Raw genomic sequence first — 15,990 nt, forward strand, 5'->3', positions numbered from 1 at the left:
CATTCGTTTCACTCACATGTCCAGCCATAGCCTCAGTGGAATGCACCTCAACCGGGGTGGAGGACCCAATACAAATCTCCTCCCGCCATTCTGCCTCCACCACTGGTTCAACCACAACCATTCCCTCCTGCTCCTCCAAGACAACCCCAGATGCCTGCCCAACCGAACCCGAACCCCAACAACCGACAGGCCCATCAGGTATACACTGGGGAGACAACATGTCCTACCTATGCTGTGGAGATCCAGGAGATCAACCTGCGATCCATAAAGACCCTCCCAGATCGCCAACCTCCTCCCACAGAGGGCGAGGAAGACAAACAGGAAAGTGAACCCAAAGCCATTCCACCCTTTCCTGAGCGACTAATAGTAACCACACAACCGAACTCGGAGGAGACTGAACTTCTAGGGGAACTAAAACAGTTGTGTGTGAAAATTCCCCCTTCTCCAGGCCATCAAAGATGTACCGATATACAACAAATTGATTAAGGAGAAGTGTTTTAGGCACCCAGGCAGGAGAAAGACAGATGCCTCGACTATCAATGTCATAGGACAACTGTCTGATCTAATGTTGGGGCAAGTAATTTATCCAAAGTATTTGGACCCTGGGAGTCCTGTAGTTGATGTCCACATCAATGGCACCATTATCCCCCATACCTTGATTGATCTAGGGGCTGCCATTAATGTAATGACCAGGGACACCATGCTTAAACTCAATCTTCAGAGTTCCTTAAGGAAGACCTCGACAGTCCTGCAGTTGGCAGATCGCTCCACCGTGACTCCCGAAGGGATTGTGGAGGATGTCTTGGTCTCTGTTGACTCTTGGGAGTATCCTGCGGACTTCTTGGTACTTCAACCAAAGGCAAAGCTTACTGGATACCTCCTCATTTTGGGAAGGCCTTGGTTAGCCACTGCGGATGCTTACATCAGTTTCCGAGCTGGAAACATGACCTTAAAAAATGGTCCTATGTCCAAGCAGCGAGTCCTATACCCTCCTGCCCAACCTCTGCTAGAACATGATTTACCATTCTGGTTGGAAGAAGAAGAGGAGGATGAGGTATACTCTGCACCATTATGCACAATAGAAACCACTAGGGGAGGCCCTCAAACTGAGGATGATCTGATTGAGACTTTGATTCAAAGTCCTCCTCCCAGTGCACTATCCTTAGAGGAATTGGTGGAAGATGCCTAGGCCAGCACCTTAGTGGACCTCTGTGTGACTGATCCAACCTCTCCCAAAGTTAAGAATGTGGAGTTTGGTCCCGAAAGAACTTTAAAGATCAGCTCCTCCCTATCTCCTTCCCAGGAGAAGGCACTGTGTAGCTTACTGAACAATCATTTAGATGCTTTCGTTTGAAGCTATAAGGAGATGAAAGGAGTCCATCCTTCGGTCTATACCCATCACATCTACATTAAAGAAGATTGTAAACCGGTCAGGCAACCTCAGAGGAGAATGAATCCAGCCCTTAAGGATATTGTTAGAGAAGAATTGAAAAAATTATTGGATGCAGGATTCATCTATCCTATCTCCGATAGTGAGTGGGTCTCGCCTCTAGTGCTGGTGCCCGAAAAGAACGGGAAGTGGAGAATTTGTGTAGATTACCGGGAACTTAACAAAGTCACTAAGAAAGAACATTTCCCTTTGCCTTTCAGGTGTTGGATGGACTGACAGGGAAGAAGTTTTTCTCTTTCCTAGATGGGTTCAGCGGGTATAACCAGATCCAAATCAGCCCGGAAGACCAAGATAAAACCACCTTCACCTGTCTTTGGGGTACCTTTGCCTATTGAGTCCTTCCCTTTGGGCTATGCAATGCTCCTGCCACTTTCCAGAGAGCAGTATTGAGCATCTTTTCTGAGTTGGTCCATGATTCAGTAGAAATCTATATGGATGACTTCACTCCTTATGGGTCCGACTTCCAAGAAGCATTGACTAATCTGGGAAAAGTTCTAACCAAGTGCATTGAGATGAACTTGTCCCTCAGTCTCGAAAAATGTGAATTCCTGATCACTGAAGGGACCGTGCTAGGTCATACCATTTCTCGGCAAGGATTACAGGTGGATCCTAATAAAATTGCTATCATCCAAAAGGTCCCACCTCCTCAAAAGGTAAAAGATGTTCGGAGTTTCTTAGGCTTAGTAGGATATTATTGAAGATTCATTAAAGACTTCAGTAAGCTAGCCTCGCCATTGTTTGGCCTCTTAGGGAAATATGTGAGTTTAAATGCACTGACAACTGTCAAGGGGCACTGGATGAGTTGAAAGAAAAGTTGGTGTCCGCCCCGATCTTGAGAGGTCCAAACTGGGCCCTACCTTTCCACATCTACACTGATGCCTCGAACAAAGCCATAGGCGCAGCCTTAGGACAAGTTGAGGAGAAACTCCCATATGCCATATACTTCGTCAGCGAAAACCTATCCAAGGTAGAAATGAACTATACGGTAACCGAGAAAGAGTTCCTGGCCGTAGTCCATTCCCTAAACAAGTTCAGACACTACATCACTGGTTATCAAACATTTGTACACACTGATCATGCTGTGATTAGATACTTAATGAATAAGCCTGATGTCAATGCTCGTATTATTAGATGGTTACTTTTGTTATAGCAATTTGATTTGACGATTGTCGACAAGCCAGGAAAGGAAAATGTTGTCGCTGACTTCTTGTCTAGATTGGACTTCCCTGTAGGTGAAGAAGGAACAGTGGATGACCAGATGCCAGATGAACATCTATTTGCTATCTTAGTACTCTCTCCATGGTTTGCTGATATAGCAAATTACCTAGTCTCAGCACAGTTCCCTCCGCATCTGTCCTCAAAGGAGAAGAGCAGAATCGTAAGGAAGAGCGCCCCGTTCACTTGGATCGGGGGCAACCTGTTTAAGCTTGGCCCAGATTAGATCTTGAGACGTTGTGTTAGGGAGGAGGAAGTCTTTGACATCCTCCTAACCTGTCATGATGGACCTTATGGAGGCCACTTTGCAGCGAAAAGCACTGCCTTCAAAATTCTACAGGCAGGCTACTATTGGCCTACTCTTCATCAAGATGTCAGAAGATACATCAGCGAGTGTGACCGATGTCAGAGGATGGAGAAACCAACTCCAAGAGATGAAATGCCTCTCCAACCTCAAGTGACCTTCGAGCCATTTGAGAAGTGGGGCATGGATTTTGTGGGTCCTATCAACCCTCCTTCAAAGCAACGATCTTACATCATTGTGTGCACCGACTATCTGACCAAGTGGGCAGAAATGAAGGCAATTAAAGCAGCAACAGAACAAAAGGTCGCTGAGTTTCTGAGGGAAAATATCTTCTGCAAGTTTGGCTACTCAAGAGAGTTAGTCACAGATCAAGGAAGCCAGTTCACCTCCAACCTGATTGAGGATTTGCTCGCTTATCACAAGATCAAGCACAAGACTTCCACCCCCTATCATCCTCAAGAAAATGGGCAGGGGGAAGTCACTAATAGGGCATTGGAAGGGATTTTGACTAAGGTTGTGAGAAGCAGCAGAAAGGATTGGGCAGATCGCCTGGTTGAGGCCACCTGGGCCTACAACACCACTTGGAAGACCACAACCGGTTTCACCCCTTATGAGCTGGTTTACGGGAAGAAAGCTTTGCTGTCCATAGAGTTCGAGTACAATACATTAAGGGTGGCAGCTCCGCTGGACCTAGATCTCAGCCATGCTCAACGTGAGAGATTGTTGCAGCTGAATGGATTAGATGAAAAAAGAACGCAGGCCCTCCTCCACTCAGAGGTAGTTCAACTCCAGAGGAAGATATGGCATGACCGACACCTTAATGAAAAGCAATTCCAGTCGGCAGATTGGGCGCCGCTGTATGACTCCAGATACAACAATTTCAAAGGAACGCTGAGGACAAGATGGTTAGGACCGTATACAGTGGAGAAATGTAATGACAATGGTTCAGTCCTTATCAGGACCATTGATGAAGAAGTCATCCCCATGCTTGTCAATGGGCATCGATTGAAAATCTACAAGAAACCCCTTTCAAGGCAGGAGTTCATTGAAACTGTGGAAAAACCAATGCTGGTAATAGAACAGGGTTCTGCCTCTGTTCCGGCCACGCCTTGATCATCAAAAAGAAAAAGAAAAAAAAGAAAAGAAAAAAGGAATAAAAAGTTCCCTGGACGAAAACCTCTTTGAGGCGGCCAATTCAGGCAGTGAGGGTGAAAACCTCAGGGGCCCCTGCTGTCTCTCAGAAAATAAAGAATTTGAAAAAAGATCCTTGGGCGAAAACCTCTCTGAGGCGCCTAGGGCAAATAGTGGGGGTGAAAACCTCATAAAGGCGCCCCTGCTGTCTTTCAAAAAAAAAGAGAGAAAAGAAATAGAAAAAAAAAAGAAAAAGAAGAAAAAACAGGTCTGATCTTTGAAATTATTGCAGGTTGCAGGGATTATAGTGCAGATGAAGAAGGTCGCGCAAAACAAGGACAGGGGTCCATCCCAAGCTACCAGACATCCTCACAGACACTCCCTCCATGGCCACTCACTTTTTCCAAGATTTGGACACATTCGGGCCAAGATTCGACCTCCTACAAGAAGTTTCAGGGCTTCCTACAGGAAGTTCTGCATTTCTACAGGAAACATCCTGTAGAACCTTTGGGCATGCCAGAATCGATTCTGAAGAGGGATTTAGAGCTTGAAATCTGTTGATAAGGCCTGCAGTGAACCCTTTTTCCCATCCATCACCTGTTTCATCTCTTTCCACCACCATTACCACAATCTGGACCTGTTTCCTGCACAATCATGCAAAAAGTCCTCATTTCTTCAGATTGCAATTTTTTCCAAAGGGACAAATCAAGTACATGAAGGCTCGCACACACTACCTGTTAAAGCTTCATCCTACTGTGAATGCAACCCTGCTCGTTTCAGCATGCAGCCCAGAGGAGAAGCAGCTACAGGATGTCCTACAGGAATCCTGTAGCAGCTGATCCGCCTGGAATACACACTATGGAGTCAAGAGCAATTGAAATCGACACAGGAGGCATGCAACCAACTCCGCGTGAATGTGAACACCTCCTCAATCGCTGAGAAAAGACGGGGCCGTGCATGCAACGTTCACCACCAGAGGATAGGTCCTGAAGCCTTGCATCCAGCATCAGCCAATGAACGAGGGAATTCAAACGCCTGTGCACGAAGCAGCAGTGAGAAAAGCCATTGTTTTACGTCCAAAAACCTGCGAAACACGTCCACGGTCGCATAGGTAAGTGCTTAACCTTACTTCGTCAAATTGCATAAGCTATACTATGAACACTGCATATCTGTGAATGGTGCGGATTGAACGAATGCAATGGCCAATCAACTAGCCATCCACAGCCAGTAGAATTGTCTCGTGGGATCGGAACGAGATCGGTTACGCTTGATTCCGCTAGAAGGACGTGGAGACGACACGTGGGAAGTGTCCAGTCAGGGAAATCAGCAGATTTGCAGTGAAATCGGCGCACTGACAAGGATGACGACGGGTAATGGTGGAGATAGACATTGGCGGTCAGAAACACGCCGGGGAATGATGGCCGTGACGTTGTCTAACGGCTCGGCCTGGAAACCTCACCCCCCGCGCCATGAATTGCACCGTATTTCAAAATCATTCGGCCAGAGCACTCACATTAACCACTGTCATTTACGCCTACCACCGGTTTTCAGCAATGTGAGCGTCCTCCTCCTCTGCAGTTCGTTAGCCCGAGTTTCTCGGCCCGGTTCAAACTCTTCCCGAGTCCCAGACTTGCTCAGCAGCGCCGTGACATCCTCCAGAAGTAACATAAGCTCTCTACAGGAAGCACAGCGAAAGCTCCCGGAGCAGAGAAACCCGTGTCTATTGCGTCGGAATCAGAAATTTCGAAGAGAGGTAGGCTCGAACATACCATCCCCATGCTTAATTTTCGAAAGGTGGTGAACTAGCTTGTTTGAAGTGGGGAAAATTAAAACCAGTCTGCTTGTGGGTCAAGAATGGTGGTTTGCTTATATGATACACAATTTTTGTTTCAAATGGTGCTGCATCATATTCACCTCCATGGTTCCTGTTAACAAACTCTCCCCATTATAACGATAAACCGCTATAAGGCTCACCTGTGCACATATAAAAAAAAAATTGTGACTGTTATATAGTTGGTGTGAAAATTAGCTCTGCACTCTGTCTGTGAGAGCTTAATTCCTTTTGACAAGTCAAGTTTTGGGCGGTAGCAGTATTATAACCAGAGAATTGGTGAAAGGGGAGATACAAATAGCAGAGAAACCCTGTCCTGAGAGTCAAGGAGGAAAACCATATCAGAATTTCCATTTTAACCAGTGCTCAAGCTGAAAACAGGTTATTTTCACCATGCCAGGAGGGTTTATCCGAAAGGAACCCTCGGATTCCAAGAAATTGAGAGAAACTCCCGAAGTGGTAGAACTGTTTACCCGTGCCAACTGGATGACCTTCTGTGATAGAATTCAAGGTCACGATGATGAAATAACAGAGGAGTTCCTAAGGTCCCTGCCGCCCAAATCAAAAACACTGGCCACTGTAAAGTTCAGAGGATTGACCTTAAAACTCACTCCACATCTCATTAGTCGGGTCACGGAATTTCCATTGGGGATGCCATGGGATAAAGAGGAAAGGAAATTGGGCCAGAAGGCCAAAAATGAATTTTTCCTACCAGAAGAACAATTTTCAGAGGATAAAAATGGGGTCTGGAGAGCTAGCTTTTAGCCATTTTGAAGTGAGGTCAGCCTTCAAATTATGAAATATATTCCCTGTGAGGGGCGATTTAGTATTGTGTATGGTTATCACTTCCGCTTGTTAACCGAACTCAGGCACAAGATGGATTTGCCCTCAGAACAAAAATTGAGCATCCGATACTTCCTCCTACAGTCATTGATTGAGTGTGGCACAAAACTGAAGGAGGGGACACCATACTAGCTGGCTCATCATGGGCTTATCAAGCTCCTAATAGAATCTGATGCCTTCCATACTTATACTGTCCCTATCTCCTGGGAGATTTTCCATAGTATGACCAAGGATGATGATATCCGGACTTTGGTCGAAGAACTCACTTCGTCCAGCAGTGAGGAGAAGGAGCATATTGAAGCAAAGAAGAAAACTAAGGGTAAGGAAGCTAAGGGTAAGAAAACCCAGGGCAGACCATCATAGGAAAAGCCACAGGAAAGACAAGAGGAAAAGTAAGAAAAAGGACAAGCTGCTGAGGCCAAAGCTGTGAGTGGAGTAAAAACACAAACGCCAAGGGAGAAGCGGTTGCAAACCCGGGCAGAGAGGACTGAAAAAGTCCAAACAAGTAAAGGCACACCCAAGGCAACCACAACACAAGTCAAAGAGAAGGCACCCCCAGCCAAGCAAGCCAATTCAGGAAAAACTGATTCTACAGGAAGCCAGCAGATTGTTTTTACAGGAAGCCAGAAAATGGCCACTACAGGACTTTCTACAGGAAGTCTGGGGAAAGGGCAGCAGAAGGAGAAATTGCCCGAGATTTTAGCTAGGGAGGCAGCAGCTGTGCTGGCCACCCTAAGCACATCCCCCAAGCAGAAGGAGATGCGAAAGAGGGAGCTTCCACTATATTTTAAGGCGAGAAGGAGCGTGAGGATTAAAACCGGCAGACCCCAACCACCGTCCAAAGAACCAATCACCATTGTCGACACCCCTACCACACCAAAGGAGAGGTCCCCCTCCAAGGCAGCCATCACTTATGAACGGGGAAGCCCGAAGACATCCACCTGGAGGGAGAGAATGAAAACGTTGGACACAAAAGCCTTTCTACAGGATGCTGAAACGATTTTACAGGAAACATTGGCTAGGCTCAAGGAGACCGAAGAAATGGAAGGTAAGGCAGCCAAATCACCACAGAAGGAAGAAGAGGTAGAGCACATTATGGAACCTAGCCCCCAGCCCAGCTTGGGCTCCTACTATAACTTCTTAGAGGCCGGAAAGATCATTCCCCAAAAATTCATAGTGCCACTTTTCTTTGCACTAGAAGAAGAGAGAGTAAGGACCCACACATGGATGAAAATCACCAAGTCTAAGGGAGTAGCAAATATAGGTCCCCTGGAGGAACAACTCAAGGAGGCAAGAAGAGAATTGGCTATGGAAAAATATGTGGGAAACTACCAGCGAGTCAGGCTACAGGAAGAAAATGAGCTGCTTAGACAACAACTACAATCATAGGGACATAGGAAGGAAGACATGCCTCATATCTTGGGAGAACAACAACAGCAGGAGGGGCACACAATAGCCAGAGATACCCGGACCCCTGATGAATAGCAGAGAAAGGAAGGGGTGCAGACAAAAATTGAGATACTGAATCGGCAGCTACAGGGAAAAGAATTGGAGACACAATCTCTGAAACAACAGATACAAGAAAAGGAGGCCCAACTGGCCTGCATGGCCAGCTAGGCAATGGAAGCTCTGCAGTGTAGGCAGCCTGCAAAATCCTATGCCCTATACCTCAAGGATCAGTGGTTACAGTTTCAGATCAATACCTTGGCTCAAAGGGGCATCACCCCATTCCAAAATTATCATCAGTGTGCAGCTCTATGTGGCAGTAGTTAATCTGAGGATAGGGCCAAATTATTAGAGTTCTACCTGCACAACTTTGACCTTCCGGACATGAATGCATGGGATCCTAACATGGTGATAGGAGATGTCCAACTTATGGCCATGGCCTCTTGGATGAGCCATGAGGAGAAGAGAGCAGCAAAGGTCCGCAGTATCATAGGCAGAGAGCTCAGTGAGCCTTTCATGATCAGAGCAGAGCCAGATGACCCATCAGCAGTGATAAGCGCCCACCAGCACTTGGCCAACAGTCCTCAGGATCTACCAGAATACATTGAGCAACAGGCTCAAGCCATTGCCCATTTTGAGGACATGGAGAGACTGTTGGGAGAAAACTGTATGCATGCCTGCACAAGGCGGTGGAACACACTGCCTCATAGCCTGAAGATAAAAGAATACCACTCTCCCACTAGGATGAGGGAAGCCTTGGCAAGGGTACCCCTCTACAAACAGTTGATGCAGAACTTGCAGACCAATTGGATTGGATTGAAATTCAGTCCTCCTTTACTTTTGGGATTGCTAGAAGGAGTGAAAGAAGAGGAAGAAGTTAGACAATGGGAGGAAGTGGAAAGGAAGGCGGGATTCCACGACCGGGAAGAGGATATCACAACAGAGGCTTGGGACGTGAGGGAAGCGGTCAAAGCCATCAAGGATGATGAGCTGGACTAGTTGCTCAGAGGATGAGCAACCGATTTAGCAGGGGGGTGATGATGAGCCCTCAAATTGGGTAACTTATTGGGCTCATTTTCCCTAATTGTCCTTGTTCAATCCTCCATTTTTCATAGATTATGCATGTTTTTTAGTATGTTTGTGTTATTTGAACGAATAAGGGTGGTCACTCTACCTAGGAGGCTAATACGTAGTAATTTCAGGTTTTTTGGAGAAATTTTGGAGCAAAACCCAGCAATCATGGGTCAGCTGACAGCCAAGCTTGAGGTGAGGATTCGTAAGGAGGTTGTCTCTTGCATTAAATGGCCTTCCTCGAAATCTCCACCCTCAACTCCGAGCTCCACAGACCACCAAAACGAGTTTTAAAGGCAGCCAAGCAGTTTTGGGAAGAGTCACTGTTTACTAGCAGTTGAGACAGCCGAGTCCCTTGAATCTAGGAGGGCTGCTAGCCCCCTCGTATTGTACAAATAAGAAGGCCTCAGCCTTCGTAGTTGACTTTTGGAACCATTGTTATTTTTGCACTATAGTGCTATCATTTTGCTCAGCCTGTTTTCTTGTAGCTACTGTTGTACAACTTTCATATGATGATTATTTTTGAATAATGAGAATCAACTTTACTTGGCATCAGATTGATGAGCCCCAATTTTTGGTAACAATTTGGGCTCATTTGGCCTACTTACCTTGCTCAACCCATCATTTTTTATCACTTATGCATCATTTCTTAGTATATTCGTGTTATTTGTAGGAAGAAGGGCAGTCATGATGTCTATGTGGCTAATACATGATGATTTCAGGTTTTTTGACATTAAATGGAGCAAAGACCATGCAGATAGAGACAAGGAGACAACCAAGGTGGCATTGCGGGTTTATAGGGAGGTTGTCCACAGCCTTGAATGACCTCCCTCGTGATCTCCACCCCAACTCCGAGCTCCAACAGCTATCACCACCGAGCTAGAAGGCATCCAACGGATTCTACATGAACAACAGTTTACTTTTAGTTGGACAGCCAAGCCCCACTAATTGAGGAGGCCAGCTTGGCCCTCATCATGTATAAATATTGAGGCTGTAGCCTTCGATAGACTCTTGAACCTTTGTTATAGATTTTGAATCACGAGCTGTAGCTCTATTTTTGCTCTTTGTAAGCCAATTTTGGCATGTTGTCAGACTCATGATTATGATCATTTAATAAAAGGCAGGCAGATTTTGATTCAATTCTGAGTTCTTAGAGGAGCTATAGCTCTCAGGTTAGGCCCAACCTGAGAGAAATAGACCTCCTTTTCTTTGTATTGTTACTTGTCTTTCTTTTCAGCACTTCATTTCCTTGCTTTGACATGCATTTGGAAAACACAGTCTGCTGATTCGATTTTTTGATGTGATTAAGTAGGATTAGTTTATGGATAAAGTGCTTCCAGCAGCTTAGATTAGAGTAGGAGGATTAGATTTCATTAGAGTTCCAAGAAAAGGTTGATTGTGCACTCACTGCCACCTCTGTTTAGAGATTGGGAGTGTAGGCCGTGCCAACCACCAAAAAACGCAGTTTTATATGTTCATGCAAGCGTTAAAGACATATTTCAATTGGTAGAAGCATCAATGCAGTTAGATCTTGAGCAATAGCCCTTTGCTTCAGCTCCATGCACGATTTCTCTCTTAACTTACATCGCTGTTCTTTGATTTTTAATGAAACAGATAGAATAGGATGATGAATTCTCGATTTTGTGCAAGACAGAGGTGATTTGTTTTATTTACACTGCGCAGCACCACTTCAACACTTCCTTATCCTCCTCAGTCATCCCTAAGCCATCTCCTTACCTCACATCTAGATCCTTTGCCCACCAACTCTTCTATTATCCACGTTGCCTCATCTTTTCGGTCTTCCATTGCCTCTACCCTTCCATCGACCACTTAGCTTTATACACTCTCTCTCCAGCTCATCTCGCTGTCCCTAAGCCATCACAAGCTTCCCTTTCATCCTACCTATCCACCCATACAGCTCCTTCACTCCTCCATCACCCAAAACCCCGACTGTAGAACATCCTGTAGAAGTTAGCAGACTTCTTGTAGAAATCCCGAGCTTCCTGTAGGATCCCCTGCAGACATCCTGTAGAAGCCTGCAAACACGGTTGCCAAGCACCTGAACGTTGGGAACTTCTGTGGAATGATGTTAGGGATCCCCTGGAACCTCTCAGAGTCCTCCTGACCTTTCACAAACCTTCCTCCCTTTTGAACCACCCCTGCACAGTCAATATCCAGTAAGAAGCACAATCATAATAACTCCAACCACTTGAGCAAAAATATAAAAGCGTGTTCTCTTCAATGGAAGTAGTTTAAATTCATGCATCTCATATCACTAGAAGTAATGGCATCATTGTTAGGAGTTGCATTCCCATCATTTCATTGTAAGGATTAAGCTGGTCAGATTAGGGTTTACTAGGGTTTCCATGTTTAGCTGGCTTTCAGTTCATTCTTGCAAAGTAGGTTAATTTCCTTTGAGATAGCCTTCGTTCATCATTTAGAAAGCTTCTTCTGAGAACATATAGAAGTTGGCTTGAGCCCTAGCGGACTTGTGCCAGCTGACCAAGTGACAGCTGCGACAAGAACTAGTACTTGTGCATACAACACCGTCGCTTCCAAGTTTGTTACGAACTACCGGGTTGATAAAATTAGATAAGGAAGCTCCAGGAGTTGTAGCATTATTGCTACAATACTGGAGCCCACCATCTTTTTGGCGCCGTTGCCGGGGAAGCATCAGAGTATTAGTAATTGTTGCTTTTCTTCTGTTTTCTTACTCTCGCCTTCTGCCAAGTAGTTTATTTCATTTCCATTCTGCAAAAGTAGCATAGACATTTCCTGCTTTCATAGATTAGCATTTCAATTCCGCAATTTCAATTTTGCAAGCATAGATTAGCCTTTCAATTCTGCAAGCGTAGACTAGCATTTTCATTCCTGCAATTTCATTTGAGCAAAGTAGATTAGTTCTTTCCTGCTTTCAATTCCATTCTGCATTTTATTTCAGCAAGATAGTTAGTTGTAGATCAATCTGTTTCAGTTTTGCAGGTACTCAAGAAAAAAAACAAAAGCAATCAAAAAAAGTCTTTCCATTTCATGCCTCGTAGGAATCGAGATAAAACAGGCAAATTCTTACCCAACACCCCCACCACATCACTGAGTCACCCTTCTCTCTTCTTCGGTGACAGTGATCCAGAAGAACCTATAGGTGAACCTCCTGAGATATACGAAGATCCTATAGCAGAAGAAGAATTAGAGACCATCCCATCTGAAGCTATGGCTGACAATAGAGGAGAAGATGAGAGAATAGAAGGTGCCTTCCCCATCCGAGAAACCAATGGAGACATGAAAATGAAAAACATTAGTCCCTCCGCTCTACCTCACTTCCATGGACTGACTACTGAAGATCCTGATACCTTCCTGTTTGAGTTTGCTGTCCTTTGTAGAACCTATGACTATACTGAAGATGAGCAGAAGCTGAAACTCTTCCCTTCAACTCTTAAGGATGCAGCATTACGCTGGTTCATGGGCTTACCTGGGAATAGTATCACCACTTGGGCTCAGATGCAGCAAGCTTTCAATACCAAGTACCGGGACTACTGTAGGTCCAAGGAAACCAAGGGAGAGATCTTTCGGATGACCATGGGAAATGATGAGTCCTTAGAGGATTATGAGGAGAGGTTCCAACTTAGCTATAAGCGGGCCAGGTGCACACTTGACCCTGAATCCCTCAAGTTGGTCCTGCTCCGAGGAGTCCCTGAAGACCTCTTAGATACCCTTCACATGTTAGCTGGGGGAGATATTTACCAACTGCCTTATGAGGACATCAAGACTGTGTTTAGAAACCACTCCAGGGCAGCCCGGAAACGAGGCAGAGGAAACCTCCTCTCAGCTGGTATCCCTTTCTCCAAGCATGAGTTTGCAAATCAATTAGAAGATCTTAAGAGTGAGGTGAGACAGACCATTTCCATGCAACTGGACACATTCAGAATCCAGCAGAAGAAGGAAGAAGCTGAGAGAGCCTTGGCTATCTTCTGCCCTAGATGTACAAGGAGGCACCCTAAGAACGAATGCCCATTGCATTCGGTTGAAGTGTGTTTCGTTTGTGAGGAGGACCATCCCACAAATCAATGTCCAACCTTACCTGGGCTTAAAGCCATGTACCAAGGGACAGAAGCTCCCATTGAACCTCTCTATTTCCTCAACCAAAGGAGGCCACAAGGACCTAGACCTTACCAGCAGGGGATGCAAGGGGCACCCCAAGCTTATTACAGCCCCAACCAATCAGCTCCTATGCCTTCCTGGGGTCCCCCTGCTCATCCTTCCTGGTCTATGCCCCCTCCATGGTCTTATCCACCTCAGTACCCTACTCAGCCCACTACTCATTCATATCACTCACATGCCCAGCCACAGCCTCAGTGGAATGCACCTCAGTCGGGGTGGAGGCCCCAGTACAACACTCCTCCTGCCATTTTGCCTCCACCGCCAGTTCAACCTCAACCATTACCTCCTGCTCCTCCAAGGCAACCTAAAATGCCTGCTCAACCGAACCCGAACCCCAACAATAGACAGGCCCAACAGGTATACACTGGGGAAACATCATGCCCTACCTATGCTGTGGAGATCCAGGAGATCAATCTTCGATCTGGAAAGACTCTTCCGGATCGCCAACCTCCTCCCCCAGAGGACGAGGAGGACAAACAGGAAAGTGAACCAAAGGCTATTCCACCCTTTCCTGAGAGACTAACAGCCACCACACAACCCAACCCAGAGGAGGATGAGCTTCTGGGAGAGCTCAAGCAGTTGTGTGTGAAAATACCACTTCTCCAAGCCATCAAGGATGTGCCAATATACAACAAACTGGTTAAGGAGAAGTGTTTCAAACACCCAGGCAGGCGAAAGAGAGATGCTTCAACCATCAATGTCTTAGGACCACTGTCTGACCTTATGTTAGGACAAGTCATCTGCCCAAAGTATCTAGATCCTGGGAGTCCTGTAGTAGATGTCCACATCAATGGCACCATCATACCTCACACCTTGATTGATTTGGGGGCTGCCATTAATGTGATGACCAGGGATACCATGCTCAAACTCAATCTTCAGGGTTCCTTGAGGAAGACCTCGACAGTCCTGCAACTAGCAGATCGCTCCACTGTGACTCCCGAAGGGATTGTGGAGGATGTCTTGGTCTCTGTCGACTCTTGGGAATACCCTACAGATTTCTTGGTTCTGCAACCCAAGGCAAAGCTTACTGGATATCCTCTTATTTTGGGAAGGCCTTGGTTAGCCACTGCAGATGCTTACATAAGTTGCCGTGCAGGAAACATGACCATCAAAAATGGTCCTATGTCCAAGCAGCTAGTCCTATACCCTCCTGCCCAACCCTCCTTAGAGCATGACTTACCACTATGGTTGGAGGAAGGAGAAGAGGATGAGGTGTACTCAGCACCTTTGTGCACCCTAGATACCACTAGAAGAGACCCCCCAACCGAGGATGACTTGATCGAGACCTTGATCCAGAATCCACCTTCCAGTGCACTACCCTTAGAGAAATTGGTGGAGGATGCCCAAGCCAGCACCTTAGTGGACCTTTGTGCTACCAACCCTGTCACTCCCAGGGTCAAGAATGTGGAGTTCGGCCCTGAGAGAACGTTAAAGATCAGCTCCTCCCTATCTCCTTCCCAGGAAAAGGAGATGTGTAGCCTGTTGGCCAGCCATCTAGATGCTTTTGCTTGGAGCTATAAGGAGATGAAAGGAGTCCATCCTTCGGTCTGTACCCATCACATATACATCAAAGAGGATTGTAAGCCGGTTAGGCAACCTCAGAGGAGAATGAATCCAGCCCTGAAGGACATTGTCAAGGAAGAATTGCAAAAACTGCTGGATGCCGGATTCATTTACCCCATCTCAGATAGTGAATGGGTGTCCCCTCTGGTGTTGGTTCCCAAGAAAAATGGAAAATGGAGAATCTGTGTGGACTACCGAGAACTGAACAAAGCTACCAAGAAAGACCATTTCCCTCTACCTTTCATAGATCAAGTGTTGGATGGACTGGCAGGAAAGAAGTTCTTCTCTTTCCTGGACAGGTTTAGCGGGTACAACCAAATCCAAATCAGCCCGGAAGACCAAGATAAGACCACCTTCACTTGTCCTTGGGGTACCTTTGCCTACCGAGTTCTTCCTTTTGGGCTATGCAATGCTCCTGCTACCTTCCAGAGAGCTGTCTTGAGCATCTTCTCGGAGCTGGTCCATGATGCGGTGGAAATCTATATGGATGACTTCACCCCTTATGGGTCCAACTTCCAGGAAGCATTGTCCAATCTGGGAAAGGTCCTAACCAAATGCATTGAGATGAACCTGTCCCTTAGTCCTGAAAAATGTGAATTCCTGATGACTGAAGGGACTGTGCTAGGCCATACCATTTCTTGCCAAGGGTTACAGGTGGATCCTAACAAAATTGCTCTCATCAAGAAGGTTCCACCTCCCCAGAAGGTAAGGGATGTGCGGAGTTTCTTAGGATTAGCAGGGTATTACAGGAGATTCATCAAAGACTTCAGCAAGCTAGCCTCGCCATTGTTTGGCCTGTTGGCAAAAGATGCGGAGTTTAAATGGACTGACGATTGTAAGAGGGCTTTGAATGAATTAAAGGACAAGTTGGTGTCAGCCCCAATTTTGAGAGGTCCAAACTTGGCCCTACCTTTCCACATCCACACTGATGCCTCGAACAAAGCCATAGGGGCAGCTTTAGGACAAGTGGAACAAAAA

The sequence above is a fragment of the Pinus tabuliformis genome, chromosome 7 (assembly GCF_031772625.1).
Source record: "Pinus tabuliformis cultivar Carrire ecotype Pingquan chromosome 7, CPIR1, whole genome shotgun sequence".
Classification (NCBI taxonomy): domain Eukaryota; kingdom Viridiplantae; phylum Streptophyta; class Pinopsida; order Pinales; family Pinaceae; genus Pinus; species Pinus tabuliformis.